The sequence below is a fragment of the Rattus norvegicus genome, chromosome 5 (genome assembly GCF_021556685.1).
Source record: "Rattus norvegicus strain SHRSP/BbbUtx chromosome 5, alternate assembly SHRSP_T2T, whole genome shotgun sequence".
Lineage (NCBI taxonomy): Eukaryota > Metazoa > Chordata > Mammalia > Rodentia > Muridae > Rattus > Rattus norvegicus.
The window spans coordinates 97230179-97251081 of NC_141538.1; the positions used below are offsets into that span (position 1 = coordinate 97230179).

The 20903-nt window shown below is 37.3% G+C and overlaps 1 protein-coding gene and 1 long non-coding RNA gene across 2 annotated transcripts in view; one reads left to right on the forward strand and one right to left on the reverse strand.

Annotated features, from left to right (window-relative positions):
• Nucleotides 1–3586, forward strand: part of LOC148005868 (uncharacterized) — a 33491-nt gene extending 29905 nt beyond the window's left edge. The window contains exon 3 of the long non-coding RNA XR_015620267.1: nt 2665–3586. This is a non-coding gene — a long non-coding RNA (uncharacterized LOC148005868). The remainder of the gene's footprint in view (nt 1–2664) is intronic.
• Nucleotides 1–20903, reverse strand: part of Ptprd (protein tyrosine phosphatase, receptor type, D) — a 2326896-nt gene that overhangs the window by 1451685 nt on the left and 854308 nt on the right.

Below are 20903 nucleotides of genomic sequence, written 5' to 3' on the forward strand. Positions count from 1 at the left end.
ATTGCACTAAATCAAATATTGTGGCTTCCTTTCTCTATTATCTGACTTCACTGAGTAAAGCTATGTAACAGAGCCCATTCTGTTGTAAAATTTTATTTCACACTGTTCTTGCCACTGCCCTTTTACAGAAAGGACCCTAAATAAAGCAGAGTGTGGTTGAACAATTTATTCATAGTCACATAGACAACACGTGACAACATGAAGATTTAAACCCAGAGCCTCTGCTTTCAATCAGGATGTAATGAACTTTCCTCATGTACTCTAATGTAAAAGAGGAAGGGAGGCAACATTGTACAGTATCTGTCACTGATGAAATACAGAGATGGGGGGGCTCCCCAAGAGGGTTGCAATGAAGTTTGCAGAGAACAATAGCTATTTCTCTCACTACTATGAATACTTGGCCAGAAGCAATGTGTGGCAGCAGAGTTTTACGCTGGCTAACAGTTTGAGAGTACAATTCATCAAGGCGAAGAAGGCTCAGTGCCAAGATCAGTTTAAGGCTTGGTGGCAGAAGCTGGAGTCTGCTTGCTCACACCCAGAGGTGTGAACCTTTAAACAATGGCAGGGCAGGAGGTGGGACAAACTATAAGTTCAAGGCTTGCACATGGGTGAGCCACTCCTCTGACTATGTCCTTCATTCTAAAGGTTACACAATGGGTCAAAACAGCACAATCATCAGGATACCAAGTATGTAATATAGCACTTAGGATTCCCTTGAAGAGACTTAGAGACACCTTTATTAGAGTTCAATGTGCTGGATTAAAGCATGGTACCCATTGGATTCCTAAACAGGAAGCTGCAGTTTCCCGTTAATGAAATATCTAACTCTCTCAAACAGTTGGACGAATTATACAATGCTAACCGCTTCCCTTCTACGTCAAACAAAGGGGTTTTCTGTTTCTTTTTCTCATTCCCCTTGGGGAGTAAGTTGTTCTACTAAGTGTAATGAGACAGGTAATTCAAGGGGGTATCTGTTCTTGCCTTTTGGACAAAGTGGTTCATAGAACAGGACAGGAATCTACACAGGGACACACAGCAATTTGAAAAGAGCCAAGTTTTAGAGTAGTGTGGCCCCACTTTGAAATCCGTAGAGTGATTTTATTTTGAGTTTAAAGGGTGGGAGCTTAGTCTGACATTTATCAGTTAAAGCTGTCTTTGCTTGAAGCCTCTTCAGCTCTCCAATAGAGGACTTGCAACATGCATAATACTTCATTTGTTTTTTACAAATATTTGATTCTAGATAAGTCCTGTAACTGAAGATCTTGAAAATGCTAATCCTTTTATATTAAATCCTTTATTTATTTTATAAAAATTTCAAACGTATTAGTTTTGATTTATTCTTCTTCCCCATCATCTTTTCCATCCCCCAATTTCCTGTTCAATTCATTCATCTCCAAACAACCTCTTTTCTACACTAATTTCCTGAAAATGGTTATGTTAGCAAAAGCAGTCTAAAGTTTCAATTCAATCTCCACAAAGTTCCAATGACATTTTTCACAAACTAGATGAAATAATCCAAAAAGTAACATGGAATTACAGAACAAAACAGGGAAAGAAAACAATTCATTGCAGAAAGAACAAATCATATTGAGTAACAGAAAAAATAATGATTGTGACTATCATGGAAATATATTGACAACTGACCCTGTGTAAATACCAACATTAGAAGAAAAGAGAAAGTAAATAAATTAGAAGGGATTAAAAATTACATTTTTCTAACTAGGTGTCATGGTTTGGATATTGTTTGTTCCCTATAGGTTCATATATTGGAGCCTTGGTTTTCTGTGAAATGGAAAGATATTTAAGAGCCAGGGCCTACTGGCAACATCAATAAGTCATAAAGGGTCTGTCCACAGAAGGAATTAAAACAGTTCTATGAGACCATTGATTATTATTATTATTATTATTATTATTATTATTATTATTATTATAGTTTGACCTCTGGATCACTTCCTAATTTCTGTCTGATAACAAAAAATCTCTCACTGTTGAATCACTCCTACATTGTTACTAGAACATCTTCATCAGAGTTGAACTAACTCCAGCAGCACCTGAGTGCTCAGAGTTTTGAGTCTCCCTTGTGAATTCCATGTTATCAATGAGAATTAAGTTAACAGGTTTTGTGTGTTTCTCAATTATTCAGCAGTTAACAAATAGCTTTCCATCATATAATAAATTGCATCACATTTGAACTAATCATATAGTCTCTCTATGATATCACCTGAACCTTAATTCAAAAGCATTGGCATGTTATTTATATAAGAGATCAATAAAAGACATTTTCTTGAATTACATTTCTATGACCATCAACTAAGTAAAGTCAATAAAAGAAATTGTATAAAACAAATGTAAACATTTGAAGATAAGTAGATTGATAAAGTACTTATAACATGGAAAAGCATTTGACTTTTATAAAAGGTATATAAATAACCCAAAGAAAATAAATTAATATCAAATTTTGGACACATTAAGAGCAACAAAATCTACCACAGTTGAACTTTCTTGAGCCATTGTTTTAGGAAAAGCTGAACTTTGTGCTTCTCATGTCAGTGTGGTAAGATAGAATTACTTCAAATGCCACACACAGATCTAAATATTAACTTTTTTTGAAAAATGAAGTAAGTATTTCTGGCTGATTTAGTTCATATTCTGTGTTGTTTGTAGAGGCAAAATGAGGACTGCACTTCTAGATGGAGTGGTGAATAGAGCAAGAAAAATGTCCTTCCTGCCACAAAATCATGGAGAACATGAAATGAGAACTCTGGAGAAATCATCCTGTTCAATTTCTTTCACACCAACTTCTTTCCAAAATGTTTTGGTTGAGTAACATCATGAGTAATGTCTGGATTGAATTCTACCTGGATGGGAAGAAATGTACAAAGACAAAGCTGAAGCCTTGACCTAGGGAGGAAAGATGGGTAGTTCAGGTCCAGGTCCTTTACCGAGTTTTCCCCAGGAAGTAGGGGCAAATGAGTGCTCTCTCCGGCTGGGCTGACATAATTTTGGTTACAACTCTTAAAAGGAAAGTTTAGTATGTCTCATTTCTTTAATAAATTTTGGACGATTCTAATCCCAGCAACAGAGAGTCTTTCTGTTGTTATTTTTCATAATTCATAGCATATTTCTGGTTTCAACTTCACTATATACCCTCTGGGGCTACAGGGTCTTCCCGCTTATTAATATTTGCAATGCCTGGCTTTTCTCTATACAAAACTTTTGTGTAGGTTGTGATGAGGCAGTTCCATGTTTGGTTCCCTGTGACGGTTGGTGCTAGTCAGCTTGACAACGTCTAGCATCATGTGGAAGAGGGGCCTCTTCAAGGCCTCTGGTCTTGCCTGCAGAGGATTGTATTCATTATGTTAAAGGGGGTGGGGCATTTTTCGTGTTCTAAGCATGTCCATTGGCAGACTTAGATCCTGGACTGCATAAATAGAGAAAAGGAGCTGAGCAGCACGTGTTCATTGACTGCACACTGTTTCCTGACATTGGCTAATGTCACTGGGCACTTCAACCTCCTACTACATTAACTTACCCAATAGATTTGACTTTACTTGTACTATAAGCTAAAATAAACTCTGCTCTCCCTTAAGTTGTTTTTGTCTGGATATTTTATCATAGAACTAAGAAGAGAGGCTAGGATGCTCTCTCACCCAGGTTATATTCTGCTGAGCTGCATTCAAAGAGAGGAACTGCAAAAAGGCCAACATTTTTAACGAATTATATGACAGTCCAACTGAGCCCCCACCACTTCATCATAGGATAAATTGTATTTATACTTGTGGATCAAAGATCAAAAGAATATTTTTAACCGTAGTATTCTATTGTTCGATAATGAACAAATAAATCAAAATGTAGGTACTCATAAAGAAAATAAGTAATCTTTGAAAATAGACCTCAATAGATTATGAAAGGCTAAAAAATGATTTAAGCACAAATGCTTTATTATGAGACATTAGGTTCACTCTGATGATCTAACAGAAACTCTACAGCGTATTCAAAGTGGGTTTCAGAATGAGAATGAGAACAGGAATGAAAAGAAAGGAAGATGAATTGAATCAGAAGACAAAGACTTCTAAGTCAAGGCTGTGATCTTAAAGAGTAAATTAGCATGCAGGAATTGAAAAAGCAAATATATCCAGGCCAAATGTGCTTTTAATTGATTTAGAACAGAAGTCCAAAGGAATTGTTACCAGACTATAAAATTATTTGTGCTCAACTGAAAAAAGGACAACATTTCAAACGTTGAACACATTGTAGAGAGACCAGGACAGGCACAGGAGTGTTAGTACCGGAATCAGCACATTGGAAAAAATACCTCAAAACTCAGAGCAAAGGAAACTTCCAGATTCAGGACAGAACTGGGTGGTAAGCAAGAATTTGTGAAAATGTCATAAGCTGAGCATCATAAATTGCCACTTTCTGAGTTGTGGTAATTCATCGGAGGCTGAAATCAGCCATGAGAAACACTGAGATGTTGAATGAAAAGTAGAAAAGAAGAACTCAGGAGAAACAGCAACTGAACAGGATCTAACAGATGGCCACATGAAGACTACAGGTCTGAGTCACGTGAATGCTAAGTTCCTGTAGCTTTGAAAGAAAATTGGCATCATCTGTGAAGACAGACAAGACGTCATGGATTTTTTTTTGACAGATGGAATACACATTTATCTTCTAACTGTCAGAAGAAACATCAGAAGAAATATTCTGCCAAAACAAATGTCTGAAGCATAGAGCAAGCAGGGAGAAAAAAAGAAAACAACAGTCAGGACCAATAAATGGTCTTGTTTCTCTATTTCTGCTCGAGAAGTCTAATAGGTTAAACTGTTAAACATTCAGTTTCGGCCTTCTAGCAGTCTACAGGGGAATAAGAGGATGAAAGAGAACATTGGGGTCATATCTATTGCTCACAGAAACAGGAAGTAAAGACAATTCTGATGGCCCTGAAGGAGTATCAGAAGAGAGGAAGTGAATGTTCTGAGATTTCACAGTCCACCTGGGACCTCACATACAAAAGTATCAACAGTGCTGTCCAGATTCATGATTTTTCTAAACAAGTAAATAAGGATTTCAAGAAGAAAATGTATAAGAATGTAGGCGGTCTAGTCTCATCCACCTCTAGGTTTAGGGTTAGTGAGTGCAGCCAGTACAACACAGAACTTAATATACCTATGCATTGGTTCATGCTGTGCAATAAGATGCCTGTTCAGCCCAGTTCTGGGACTAGAATTTAAAGATGCTGAACATAACACATGAAAGGGAAACAGACCTGATTAAGCCTATTACAGTACCTTATTGTTTCATGTCTTTTTAAAGTTAGCAAAATGTTTAAAAAAATTGTCTTTGAGATCAGAGCAAATGTACATGTTCATTTCCTCTAATCAGTAGAAAGAGAAAAAAAAAAAAGAAAAAGGAAAAGCCCTGCTTGATAGTGATAAAGAACTGTTGCCTGTGTTCCCAACTATAGTTCAGAGACTATCGTGTACTGCCTGGAATCTTAGCAAGGCAGGCTACCATGGAATATTTCCTTTCATGGCTGGTTCTACACTTCACTGATGGGGCACATAGGTTTGCTGTGTTTTCTAAACTTGGGTTTGTGAAGATCGTGTGGTAATAAATATAAGCACACCATTAACATTTTTCTTTAAACACTGGGACATAGCCTGCTGGTAGTGTGCTATACAACCCAGGACTTGTGAGGCAGAGGCAGGCAGGCAGAGCTCTGTGAGTTGGAGGCCAGCCTGGTCTACAGAGCAAATTCCAGTACAGCCAGAATTATGAATAGAAACTCTGTTGTCTTGGAGAAAAAAAGAAAAGAAAACCAAGCTAGGGCCTAGAAACACTGCTTAAGAATGGCGAGCTTTAATTGTGTCGGGAGACATGAATTTAGTTCCAAGCATATACACTTTGCAGTTCAAAACCACCTACAGCCCCAGAGCCAGGGTTTTCAGACACCTGTAGCCTCCATGAACAACATAATTGCATTTGGGTATGCCTGCCCCATACACATAATTTAAAATAAAATACTAGTAAAATCTTTAAAAATTGTGAGACGCTAATACAAAAGCAATAGTCCATAAAAGTCCATTTAGAGGACTTATAACATCCCAAATCTAGCTGAATTTCTCAAACAATAGATTGTATTATAATTTTAAAGTGTGAGAGCTGTACATTCTTAAGTGTATAACTATTCATGTTGGCATCACCATAACTACTAAAAATTAATTTTAAAAAGACAAAGCTCCATAAAGGATTGCAGTGAACTGTGTTGTGTTCAGTCAGTGAACTATAACAGTAAGTATTACTGTAGACACCTAGAAGTAAGACAATAAAAATCCAGAGTAGAAACAAGCTGTTCACTGCATGGGCTTCACTGTATTTCAGGACTGTATGGTAAATGAGGTAAGGGTGTGTGCGTGCGTGCGTGTGTGTGTGTGTGTGTGTGTGTGTGTGTGTGTGTGTGTGTGTGTGTAAATAAGGAAACTACAATAGGAATCAGGGTGGTGTTTAACTCAGCAGCATTAAGACATGCTGTAAGACTTAGAAACCTGTCACTGAGACGACTCCTCACTCACTCCTCTGCTCAGTAAGTAGTGTAGATACTTGGCTTGACAGCTAAACAAAAATACACTAATTTTTGGTTACAGAATCCTTGGAAATTAAGTTAGAAATTTTGACATTAGGATTAATAGAACTTTTATATGGGAAGGTGAATTAATGTGAGGGTCTTAATAAAATTTTCTCATCCATATTTGAGAATTTTTATATGAGAACCATATTTATGCAGAATATTTTAAATTATATTTGACAACATGGACAACATAACTTCAGACAGACAAAAGGTGCTGAGTTCTAACAGGCTAAGAAAATTCTAGCCTGAAGCTAGAGGGCAGTATCATTTTTATGATCCCTCATGTGTGTGTGTGTGTGTGTGTGTGTGTATGTAAGTATGTGTATGTATAAATGTGTATGTATGCATGTATGTATGAATGTACATGTGTGTATGTATGTGTGTATGTATATATGTATATGTGGGTGTATGTATGTATGTATGTTTGTATATGTGGGTGTATGTATGTATGTATGTGTGTGTGTATGTATGTATGTATTTAATTTATTTACTTACTATCGCTTCTCGGCCTTTTGGCTAAGATCAAGTGTAATTTATTTACTTACTTACTTTCTGATAGAGCAACATTTCTGGATTTTCTCCTGCATCTCCAAGCCAAAAACTGGCAAAACGACTGAGTTTGTTCAGCTTCAATCCTCTGGCTCCTGCCTCCTGCCTCTCTGTGCCTTCCAGTCCTCTTTCTCTCTGTCAGTATCACTGATGCCATTTGAGGTATAAAGGGACAAACTCAATTCTGCTAGACAGAAATTGGCTGTCCAGCTACATTGATGACTAGGCTGGACACTTTGCTTACCTCACTGATGGTGCATTAAGTCATGGTGCCCACACCTCTGAATCTGTATTTTTCAATAATCTTTATAATAAAACAGGCTATTTGACCTCCATTTGTCTGCCTGCTGGCTCTTAATTCTGAATTGATTCCAAACTCAGGAAGGGAAGAACATGGTATTATTTATTGATCCCTTAAACTCTGAGAGCAGTGACTATAATATAATCCAACACTGGATGTCATTATCAGATGTTATTATCAGATCAATCATTGTTTAATAGTCTTGATTCCTCTATGAATCCATAACAAAGCAATAGACTGCATAGAATCTAGAGTATACACATGCCAGGGGTGGTAGAGAAGGTCTAGCTTTTTAATAAATCATTTCTTTGTTTTCTAAATTGTTTTAAGCAATGGAGGCTCCAAGAAGGAACATGCATCAAGACTCTGGCATTCATCTGAAAACTTTATAAGGCAACAGCCAGAAGTGTAGCTCTCCGAACCGCTCGATGTTTGCTGTTTACTGCCTCTGTTCCCCTATGTCCACTGAAGAAATAAAGAGAATATAAAGAAGTTGCATTAAATTGGCATTTGGAAGAGCTAAGAGAACTTCACGAGAGAGGCAAATATGTCTCACTGTCAACAGGAAATAATAAATTGTGCTCCTATGGTAACTCATGCATGCGAAACTACTTATACAGAACTTTATAGTAAATATCTCTGCAAATTTAGAAATGAGAATTTTAATTGGCAAAAAGAGTTTTATATGATTAAAGTATAATCTCGATTCAGCAACAACATCCTTGTTTACCAACTGCTGTTAATACAAACTTTTACTAACACGCCATATCCTTTATGCCTTTCCCCCAGGCATACCCTAAATGAATCAGAAGTGATAAGTATTGAGAAGAGAGATTTTATTCCTCCAATTATGTACTCTTGTACCTATCATTGGAATGCTCCAAAGGAAACGTGAATGACAATCACAGTATAACAGAAAATGGCACTTTTTTTTGCTTTTCTTCATCAGCAGCAAATTAAAATATAGTTGCAAATAATGAGATTAAGCTTCTATTCTATAGATTCATTAAAACGAATCTAATAGAGTCCCGTGGGTCAGACATGCACAAATCATCATCTACCACAACTCTGCTAAGGAAACCCACGTCCCAGCTCTCCTTTCTATGTACTCTCTCTTTTCTCAAAGATTCTACTGCAATTACTGTAGACAACCTTAGCAAAGTGTTGTAAACTCGAAACATAAAACAATATAGATTCTCAATAAACTGTGCACCCTGAGGCCTCAAGATTTTCCCCGACATTGATATTTGAAGCACATAGGTTTATCAAATACAGTGTTAACTAGAAAAGTATCAGGATGCTTGAGTTTGGAACGTTTTTGAACATTCAGCAGAAATCTTGAGATGAGGAGAACCATTAGGAAACAAAGATCACTTGTGAGCAGCTGCTCAGAACACTTCCGACTCAGGAAACCCAGGAATTGTCCCAGTGAGTTCTATCTCTTAAACACATGTTCCACTTGTTCCTTCTAAAATCCCAGGTTCCGCTCTACCCCACATTGATGCAGGATAGTGAGTAGACGTTCTCAGGACAGAGCGTGTATGATGAGTAGGCAGTCATTTTCACCATCAGCCCACCTGAAGGAAGGTTAAGAACTGTGGTAATAGCTTTAGAAAGTGGGCACTTGGAATCATGGTAAACCTACATGTGAGTGAGGTTCCTGTTCAGTTATCACTTGACTTCTGAGTTTGGATTTCTGTCCCTTTCTCAACACAGTAGACTTATTGGTTCTTAACTAAAAATATAAAACACACTTATAGTGGCACAGTAAGTCAACCAAGAGAAAGTTCCACAGAGCTGTTACTAAATTTACATTAGTTAGTAGAAAATCACCGAACTAAAAAAATAACAACAAAAACAACAAAAACCTCTTCACAGAGATACTCCATAATTGGAGTGTGTGTGTGTGTGTGTGTGTGTGTGTGTGTGTGTAATAACAATCACATATCAATTTATGTTGTTACCGAGGTGATTTGAGGTTCAGATTAGTTTCTCTTATTAGTAACTTCAAATTCATGGCAGACTTTGTACAATTTTAAAAAATGTTTATATTTTTAAAATTTGCTTATAATGTTAGATGTCATCATGAAACTTTTGAACAAAGTATGATTTATGGTTCTCTTTATTCCCAACTAGCACTTCTGCTCTCTGCTTCTTGCCTCCCCCACACCCACAGACTAATGCTATATTATTCCATGTGACCTTTGGCCTACCCTTCATCCTTTATTGCATAATATTACCATCTCTTTGTTTTCTCTCTCGAATTTTTAATTTTGCCCACATTTATACAAATATATATGGACTTAGTTCTGGTTATTTCAATGAGTTTTGGTGCCTGCCTTGAACCTCAGATGTCAGTCAGTGTGGTTGAATATGATACATCATTAAATTTACTTAATAAATTTTGCTCAATGTTCCAAGGCTTAGTAGCCTGATACCTCATGGTCTGGGGTTTTCTGGTTTTGTTTATGTGCTTGTTTTGTAGTGTGCACGTAATTCACTAAACAACGAATGGAGTAACTTACTTTGTAGATATGAAACATTGATGCCCAGTGTATCTTAATTGTGTTTTTGACTTTAGGTGAATTAATTCACCCCCAAAATATTAGTTTTCTCATGAATAATATACAAACAATAATGATGTGCTGTAGAATAGATTGTACCACTCACATACAGCTATACGTTTTAAGTCCTAACTTATTTGTAAATAAGAACGTCCACCAAGATGATCACCTGAGTGGGGGTAGTATCACACTGAATGGGGGGGCATACTAAAGTAGAGTGTGGGTCAAACTGAAGGGAGGTGTGATCATTCCAACTGGGCTTAGTCTAATGCTCTTTTTATAAATAATCATATGAACAACAGAAAACCACATGGAAGTTTAGGCAAACAATGGAAGGAAACATCATAGAATGCTAGTCTTGAGACTCACATCTTGGGAGGCCTCAGAAAGAGCACACTGCTCTTCTCTACATGCTGCTCTCAAATGTCCCCACCTCACCACATCTCTATGCATTGCTGTCCTACAAACTTTTCAGTAAGGGACTATGGGACAGCGAGCCTGAGAAACTATGTCCACTGCACAATGTTTGTGATTTGCAGAGTGCCTGACATGGAATTGGCCCTTAATAAATATCAATACTAGTGAGAGTAGCAGAATATTTTTAAACACAACTGTGTTTTAAATATAATGCCAATTGCTTTGTTTCTTATTTCAAATTTGGGAAGTTCATGTATTGAGTATCCAGGTGGTTATGCACGGTAAAAAGAGGACAAAATATAAAGTAGATAAATTTATACAAGTCAGTGTCTACAAATTGTTTGAATCCCTTGCAAATGGCTTGGCAGAGGACAAGGTTGGAATACTCAGCTAAATTGAAATTTGGGGATTATCTATGAATTTAAAGTATCCATGCCATTTTGGCCCCTATTAGTACAAATAATTGAGAAGAAAATCTTGCCATTTATGCTCTCTGTAAGGCTTAATGCAGGCTTCAATATTTAAGTAACTCATTAGCAATCTTAAATGGTACCATGAACCAAAATTAATGGACATGAGAAATAGCTTTGACCTTTGTTTTAGGGAGGAGCAAATTTTAGCCTATAGAGGTTACAATGGACTCAAGGTCATACAGTTTATGCTCGAGAAGCTGACACTAAATTCCTTTTTCTCCTAATTTTCTCCCAGTAGCAAGTAGTGCTTTGAGGATTCAGTGTAACTTTAAGAATGCAGTTAAGCCTTCACAGTCAGCAGACCCACACCTACAGATTCCAAGAACAAAGTTAGTAGAAATCTAGCTCCAAGAGAGAAGCGTACTATTGCTAAACATTTGCAATAAAGACATCTCAAGAGCTTGCATTTGGGGAAGGGGACAGAAGTGGAACAAAGAGCTGTTATTTTTACGCTCAAATTATTAGCTGCATAAGACATTTGAAAAAATCCTTTTACACTGTTTATAAGATCCATTAAGTGTGACCTGGCATAACCTTTTTGGAACAAGTGATCAAAGCCTTAGATGAGCTTGGCAGTGAGGGCCCCCTCAGACTGAATTCATTTGCATTGTATTTAAAGTCATGGGGCACTCTGGGCAGCAAGGTCACTGGGGTGGCTGAACTCTAGCATCACACATGAGTTTTTGCAAACAGAGATTGTCCTCATGGCCCACTTAACAGCTAACCCCACTTATATCAAAATGATCAGCCTCCTTCACCTCTGGGTGCTCAGACCTAAGTAAGCCTTGTGGGAAGAAATATTTGACTTTTAATACAACAAACTTTGTTTCATTCCATTTGCTCCTTTCACTTTAGTTGGTTTTGTAAAGGACATTTCCATGTTGCCTGCCTTAAGGACATCCCCAGTGTAATTGAGGGCCCAACTTCAAATATATCTGCAAAGAATCATTTGGGTTCATTTTGTGGCTCCATAGCCTGGAACCAGAACTTCTTAAAAGACACTCAATAACACTAGTGCAGGGACCCCTCTGGACAACATATCAATTTGTATTATGAAGTGAATTATGACTGGACCTACCAGAGCTGGTCTAGTTAAATGTCTGTCAGTGTTTCCATTATATTTTGAGGGTTTCCTACTCACTTGCAAAAATACCCTTCAGGCAGAACGATACCAGGCCAATCTAGGAGATGACTGTTGCCTTTATGTAGTTTTAGTAGTTTAAAATTTTAGCTGCCTTTTATATGCTTGCATTCATTTCATAATAAAAGTTTAAGTTGTGAAGTCAATGTGCTCCCAGAGTGATGGTAGGTTTAATGGAGAAAGCACATAGGATTTAAGGTGATATGTGTGGACAGGATCCATGGTCTACTTTGGAGGTAACTGTCTTTTCAAAAATAAAGTTCCAGTCATGGGCATTGTATCTTTCATGGAACAGAGACTGAATACTCCCTTGTGCCTGTATCTGTACTTTGGATTCATATAAACTCTGTTACTCACACATACAAAATTATCTTGCTCAAATCTTCTATTTTCTGAAAAAAAGCTCTTAATTCCTGCAAACAGGTCCATGAGACTCATGGAATCTTTCCTTTAGCTTACTTTCCATGCAGCTCCAATATAGTATTATTCCATAATACAATTTTTCTCTTTTTTATTTGTTTCTTCTCATACTATAGAAATTGAGGTTGTCTATGTCCTGTTTATTAGCAAAGTTAAAAATGTTTTACACGAGTTCAGAAGGTATCTATTACATACACGAATAGATGAATTGAATAAATAATTTATTAAATAATACCATTAAGATATTTGAGGAATGAGAAAGATAATATTTGAAAAACACAGAATGCATCTAGATACTGTGGCACATGTCTTTAATTATGACACTGTACAAATAGAGTTGATAACTTGTATAATATTCTAGGAAGAGATATAGGAAATAGGATATATCTCTGGTTATAGTTGTGAAAATTAACAATCAAAGACCTGGGTGATAAATTCTTTGTGCCGACTGACATACCGACTCTGTGACCCTCTTCAAGCTCCTTCATGTCCCAAGGATTCAATCTCTCTGCAAACAGTGATAAATAAGAGTTCCTATGTGCTTCTCAGGGATGTTTGGAGGGAATCAGTTAGAAGGTCAGAGAGACATTTGCAGAGACAAACCTCAACCATGTTCTATGTAATTAAACATTACAGCGCTATTGCCTCTCTACTCTGAATAATTATTTACTGCTTACTGGTATGTTTGTGAAAACTATATTAATATCATGAAAGATAAATGGGATATTTAATCTATCTTGTTATGAGTGCTCAGTATTCATTTTATAAATAAAAGTAATGAAAAGAAGCTTGCTCAGTTCTTTCAGCAATTGGCATTTGGAAGTGATCCCCATGGTTAGGATGATACACTGAATGAAAATTCTTAGAAACAAGCTCTATCTACATAGAGTGTCTGTTTAAAACTGCAGTGATACGCAGAAGCTAAAAGGCTGCAGGTCCGAGGCTAGTTAAGCTTCTTTTGGATTAGCTTTAGCACCCCCTTGTCCACCCCTATGTCTGAACTAGCATACCATGACTAATAGACAAATGCCCCCAAAGTCTACTAACTTAGCAGACTACTAGCTTCCCCCAAACCGAAAACTGAGAATGTCATCAGATAACCTCTAAGGCCTAGAGAAAATCTTTCCCCGTCTTGCCATAACTGCCTCTCTGATGTACCCACCAATGTACTTTAAACTTGCCTTGATTGATTATTCTCTTTGTTCTGTAAAATTGCAAAACTCCGTGAATCTGCTTCCACATTGGACCATGGACTGTTGAGTAAGCTACATATGTGTTCCCAGATCACAGTCACTCAAAATGACTCCAGAATAGATTATCTCCTACTACCTTTACGATTAGAGTTGTTTTATTTACTCTGACATTCAGGAGCTGCCTGGCATGCTCTACCTGAATCTTCGAATACATTTTCAAGGAGAGGTATTAAAATATAAAATTGGAAGAAACCGATTGAAGGAAATCTCTTTTTCATAATTTCGGGTTTGCATCACAGGCATTAAGGAGCAGACATGCACAGTATTCTCGTTCAGCCATCTGCTGCAGGATTGGCATAAAATACCATAACTATTATATTATAGACTCCATTATGAATTTAATGACTAAAAATTTTGTGGAAGATGCCTTAAGGGATAAGAAATATTTCGTTCCATATAAGACCTTCAGATATTGTCATGATAACTCAGGCATCCCAGTTTAGCACGCTATATTAGGGTAACTACAGAAGACTGAGGGCTATGAACTGAACCACCCCATGCATATAGCATAAGGTCTCAGGTGTTAGGGTCAAAAGACACTAATGCAAATTATCCTTTTTTATTAATATTTATTAAAAATATTGTTAACGTCACAGCTAGCAGGATGGTCAAGTCCATGAGACTAAATAGAGTTCTCTTACTATGTTCAATAAGAGAGGGCATCTAACACTATGTGGTGGAATAGTCTATGGTACATGCTTGCAATGGGTTTTTGTTTTTGTTGTTGTTTTGTTTCATTTTTTGAGTCCTGGGCAATAGAGGAACAGGTAGAGCTTTCATCCCTTCAGTTAATGTCTGTTAGCTGCACAACAAGCCCCATTGGATATAGCTTGGGCTCCCAGACCCTTAACGGGTACCGGCCACTTCTTTGTGGCATACATGAAGAAGGAAAAATTGGTTGCCTCAATGGGCTTCAGCCTAGACCTACACCAACTATTGTTTAAGTTTCTTCTCGTTTTAACACTAATGATGACTTTACATTTGGTAAAATGCATATAAGAATTAAAAATGAACCATTAGTGTTCTACGGTGAAGAGGAAGTCTTCGGGAATTTGGGGTTGATTCAACTAAAAGACCATGATTAAGGTGCGAAGAGCAGGAATTTGCTGAGTGTCACCTCAGCAAAAAGTCATTTGGTCTGCAGAGGAAAGTGGACCTCTTCCATTTCTTTTTTCAAATAATCATTGTGTTTATTTTCTACTTCAAATTAATAAAAAAACTGAGTAAAATATCTAATAATAGATTGCTGTCTTGCTGTCCTTTGTTGTGAGTAAATACAGCCTCTATGTTTTGCTTAGGGTCTATGTTAGCATTTAATCATGTGGAGACTTCAACAATCATGAAAAGAATAGAGAAACAAATGAAAATCCCTGGGATTCTCACTTAGTTTCACAATGACTGCTCCCATTTTGATGCAAGTTTTTTAAGAGCTATGCATGCACTAGAGAATGTGATCACACTTATATATGCATATGTACATTTCATTTTACATATGCTTACATAAATAAATAGGAAAATGCAGTTATAATTTTGTGTTATATATTACATTTGGTTATTTGCTTCTCCATGTCAATAACACTTTAAAATCATGTGATTATGGATCCCTAAAGTATTTACTGTAAAACAATCAGACCTTCACTACAGCATCTCAGTCCTGTCTGGCTAACATTTAACTCATTTATTCTTACCTTGGAGAAATATCTCTGTCTTTCAGTCTCCAAACTCCCCTTAGTTTTGATCAGGAATATCTAGGATAATATATCCTTCCTGCAACACCTGTCTGTTCTGATTTCTAATATCATTAAGTCACTTTATCCAAAAGCATTATATCTAGAGAAACTTGGAAGAACTCAGTTATAGCTGTGAGATTTCTGATGCTACAGAAAGGTTTCTTAGAACCCAAGCAAGCCTGCTGATAAGGAACTTTTAGAACACCGATTCCATTATGTATATAAAAGGGTCAAGTAAAATAAAATGGCTCCAGATACATATGCAGCAGAGGATGGCCTTGCCTGACCGAAATGGGAGGGGAGGCTCTTGGTCTTAGGGAGGTTTGACGCCCAGCATAGGGTATGATGGAGTGGTGGAGCAAGAGAGTGTGGGTTGGTTGGTGAGCACCATTCTAGAGGCAAAAATGAAGGGAGAAAGCAGATGTGGGAATGGGGGTTGGTGGAGGGGTAACTGGGAAGTGGGTATCATTTAAGATATAAACAAATGGAATGATTAATTTTAAAAAAAGACAATACTGCTCTTGAATTCTTACAAGCAACATATATGACCTTTGACTGTCATTGAGGGTGGGGAGAGCATCCCATAATGTAACCTGAAGCAATCTGATACCAGTCTGGTACATGGGAGGAAACAGCCAACAATGAATGAAGAGAGTTACTTTGGTATGGTGAAGTATTTTGAAATTGAATAGACAGTGAGATCACATATTTTTTTCAGTGTATAAATTCTACTGAATTTTGTCCTGAAGGTGGTCAATTCCACAGTGAGTAGGTTTCACATCAGGGAAAAATGGAATTATACCCAATTGATTCTATGACCTTCTTTTTTCACAAACATTTTAATATTATATTATTTTATGCTTTGCTCCACTTATGGGAAAAACAAGATGCAAAAAATGCCAAGTTGGTGAGTTTGCAGTACCAAAGAATCTGATCCACGAGTCCTTCTTCCTGCCAAAATGATCCAGGAGTAGTTTTGGCTTCAGCTACAATATATTCTTTTCAGAATTCTCCCATAAACTCTTTACTTAGAAAACTGGCATTTCATGTGTTATTATTCTTTGTCGTGAATCCTGGATTCCTTCCTGTCCAGGTACCCTTGAAGACAGCTTTGGGCTTCTATTGAGAATGCTCCAGCATCCTTTCACTCCTACTGTTTCCACATACCCTTGAGAGTTGCTCATCATAAAACTACTCATGTCTTCTGAGTTAGTTAATTCTTACATCTAAAGGTATAATAAATCCCCCCTTTTCTTCACAGTTTGCAATATATGGTAAATGTTGAATAAGTATGCATTCATTTACATTTGTAGCATCCTAAAAAATCACAGACCAACCCCTCCGTATAGAAATTGTATAATCCCATGTGTCTACAGTCATTGTCTCTCCCATTTCTTTTGTTTATTTTTTATTGGTTATTTTACTCATTTACATTTTCAAATGTTATCCCCCTTCCTGGTTTCCCCTCCAAAACCCTCCTATCATATTCTCCCATATCTTTCTTCTATGAGGGTGCTCCCCACTCACCTACCCACTCTCACCTCACTACCCTAGCATATCCCTACACTGGGACATCAGTCCTTCACAGGACAAGGACCCCTATCCTATTAATACCAGATGAGGCCATCTTCTGCTACATATGCAGCTGGAATCATGAGTCCCTCCATGTGTATTCTTTGGTTGTCCATTTAATCTCTGGGAGCTCTGGGAATTCTGGTTGGTTGATATTCTTGTTCTTCCTATGGGGAGGCAAACCCCTTCAGTTTCTTCAGTCCTTCCCATAACTCCTCCACTGTGCTCAATCTGATGGTGGCTGCAATCATCTGCATCTGTATCAATAAGGCTCTGGGACAGTCTCTCAGGAGACATCCATATCAGGCTCCGGTCAGCAAGCATTTTGTTGGCCTCAGCAACAGTGACTGGGTTTGGTGGCTGCATATGGGATGGATCCTCAGGTGGGGCAGTCTCTATATAGTCTTTCCTTCAGTCTCTCCTCCACTCTTTGTCCTTGTATTTCCTCTAGATGGGAGCAATTCTGGGTTAAAATATTTGGAAGGGCAGGTAACCTCATTCCTCAACTGAGGCCATGCCTAAACTTTAGACATGGTCTCTACAGGTTCTCTCTCTAAGTTGTTGTGCATTTTAGCTAGTGTTATCCCTGTTGAGTCCTGGGAGTCTCATGCTTTCCTGGTGTCTGGGACTTTCTGTTGGCTACCCCCAGTTTCCCATTTCCCATTGCTACCTACCTCCATTAAATTTCCTTGCCTGCTGAATATCATGCATTTCTCCTCCCACACCTGATCCTGCCCCCTTTTATTTCCACTCTCCCTCCTCTCTTCCTCCAAAGTCCATCCTACCTTCTACCTCCCGTGATTATTTTGTTCCAACTTCTAATTATGGCTGAAGCATCCACACTTTGGTCTTCCTTATTCTTGAGTTTCATATAGTCTAAAGTTGTATCATGGGTATTCTGAATTTTTATCCTAATATCCACTTATCAGTGAGTACATATCATGGGTGTCTTTTTGTGTCTGTGTTACCTCACTCAGGATGATATTTTCTAGTTCAATCCATTTGTCTGAGAATTTCATGAAGTCATTGATTTCAATGACTGAGTAGTTCTCCATTTTGTAAATGTACCACATTTTCTGTATGCATTCCTATGTTGAGGGAGATCTGGGTTGTTTCCAGCTTCTGGCTATTATAAATAAGGCTGCTATGAACACAGTTGAGCATGTGTCTTTGTAATATGTTGGAGCATCTTTTTGGGGTATATGCCCAGAAGTGGTAAAGCTGGGACCTCAGGCAGTACTCCATCAAATTTTCTGAGGACCCACCAAACTTATTTCCAGAGTAGACATACCAGCCTGCAATCCCACCAACAATGGAGGAGTGTTCCTCTTTCTCTATATCTCACCAGCATCTACTGTGTCCTGGCTTTTTGTTCTTAGCCATTTTGACTGGTGTGGGGCAGAATCGCAGGTTTGTTTTGATTTGAATTTCCCTGATGACTAAAGATGTTGAAGATTTCCTTAGGTTCTTCTCGGCCATTTAAGATTCCTTAGTTGTGAATTATTTGTTTAGCTCTGTGCCAAATAATAGGATTAATTGGTTCTCCGGAATCTAACTTCTTGTGTTCTTTGTATATATAGGATATTAGTCCTCTATTGAATGTAGGATTGGTAAAGATCTTTTCCCAATTTGTAGGTTTCCATTTTGTCCTGATTACAGTGTCCTTTGCCTTACAAAAACTTTTCAATTTTATGAGATCCATTTGTCTATACTGGATCTTAGAGCCTTGGTAATTGGTGTTCTGTTCAGGAAATTTCCCCTGTGCCTATGCATTTGAGGTCCTTTCCCAATTTCCCTTCTAATAGATTCATGGTATCTGGTTTTATGTGGAGGTCTTTCATCCAATTGGACTTGTGATTTGTACAAGGAGATAAGAATGGATCAATTTGCATTCTTGTACATGCTAATCACCACATAAGCCAGCACCACTTTTTGAATATGCTATCTTTTTACCACTGGATGATTTTAGCTTCTTTGTCAAAGATCAAGTGACCAAAGATGTGTGGTGTCATTTCTGGGTCTTCAATTATATTCCATTGATCTACATGCCTGTCTCTGCACCAATACCATCCACTTTTTATCTCTATTGCACCATAGTAGAACTTAAGGTCAGGGATAGTTATTCCCCCAGAAGTTCTCTTATTGTTGAGGACAGTTTTTCCTATCCTGGGTTTTTCGTTGTTCCAAATGAATGTGAGAATTGCTCTTGCTCTCTCTGTGAGGAATTAAGTTAGAATTTTGATGGGGATTGCATTGAATCTATCAATTGCTTTTGGTAGGATGGCCATATTTATTATGTTAATCCTGCTGATCCATGAGCATGGGAGGTCTTTCTTCTTACATCTTCTTTGATTTCTTCCGAGACTTGAAGTTCTTGTCATACAGATCGTTCACTTGCTTGGTTACAGTCAAACGAAGGTATTTTTTTATTATTTGTGACTATTGTGAAGGGTATCATTTACCCAATTTCTTTTTCAGCCCCTTTATATTTTGAGTCTTTGAATTGAGGAAGGCTACTGATTTGTTTGAGTTAATTTTATATCCAAGCACTTTGCTGAAGTGGTTTTGCTGAAGTGAAGGAGTTCTCTGGTGGAATTTTGGGATGGGGGAGTCACTCAAGTATGCCATCATATCATCTGCAAATAGTGATATTTTTAACCACTACAAAACACAGCCTGTCATTCAGTTACTAGTTCCGTATGTTTTTAAAGATTCAGCATTAGTATAGTTTTACTACAGAATATTTAAATACTTCTGGATTAAATTGGTAAGTAGCATTTCTTAGGCAATATTTTCTATGGAGTCATTTAAACTGGTGAGTGGCTAGAAGAATAGGCTTCATAAAAGATCTCTAAGGAATCAGCAAGAAAAAGAACATTTCTTACAGAGTTACTGTGAGACGCTATATTCAGTGTATCAACAACACACAGCAACATAATAACTCGAGTCTCACAGGAAAGATGGGCTTTGTTTACGTGATTTCTTTGATGATAATTTCCTGAGCAATTGTTCAGAAAAGAAAATAAACTAAACAACAAAGAAAACTTTCATCCTTCATTATGTTTGAGATTCAATGTAGTATTTAGTTTTCTTTTAAATTTCGTGCAAATGGAAATTCTGCTATGCTCACATTAAACTATTTAGATTTCATGATAAAAAAAACAAGTGCTATGTGAGTGTACTTTTGGCATCTGCAGCTTTATTTAAGAACAGTTTCTAGGCTTATAATAACTACCAGATACATGATATATATAGCTGAAGAAATTGTAGGCGTTTTAATTTTTATGGCTTCATTTTTCATCCACTTGTTTTTCTAGTATAAAAGATAAACAATTTCAGAAAGAGTTAAAGTAGTTGAGAATTCAGAGAATAATTTAGTACAAAATTATTACCTCTTTCTTAGTAAAATAATTGATTATTGGTCAAACTTTCTCCTTTCATATCTAAGGCTGGTTATTATATTTCATAGAAAGAATGTGAGTTTGACAACAATAACAACTTGCCTTATATGTATTTACCATGTGCTTTATGACTCAGTTTTCTCATTTGTTTGTGGATTTCACTACCACTGTCAAATTTGCTAAAGACTACATAAGATAAATATGTTACAACACATCCTTCCAAAACCACATTGCCCACAATGCTCCACTATACCTCCATTTCTGTCACCCTGTCTCTTTAGCCCATGAGTGGGGGGCTGTTACCCAGTTTCATTCCTTTTTGCACATTCTAGAGGCTGTTTGAAGTCATTTCTTGGGCATTCTTACTTAATCCCTTCAAAATGACATCATTGTAATTTATAATTATAAGCAACTTGGTTGTGCTTATGTTCAGATAAAGCCTACTCTGGCGTGT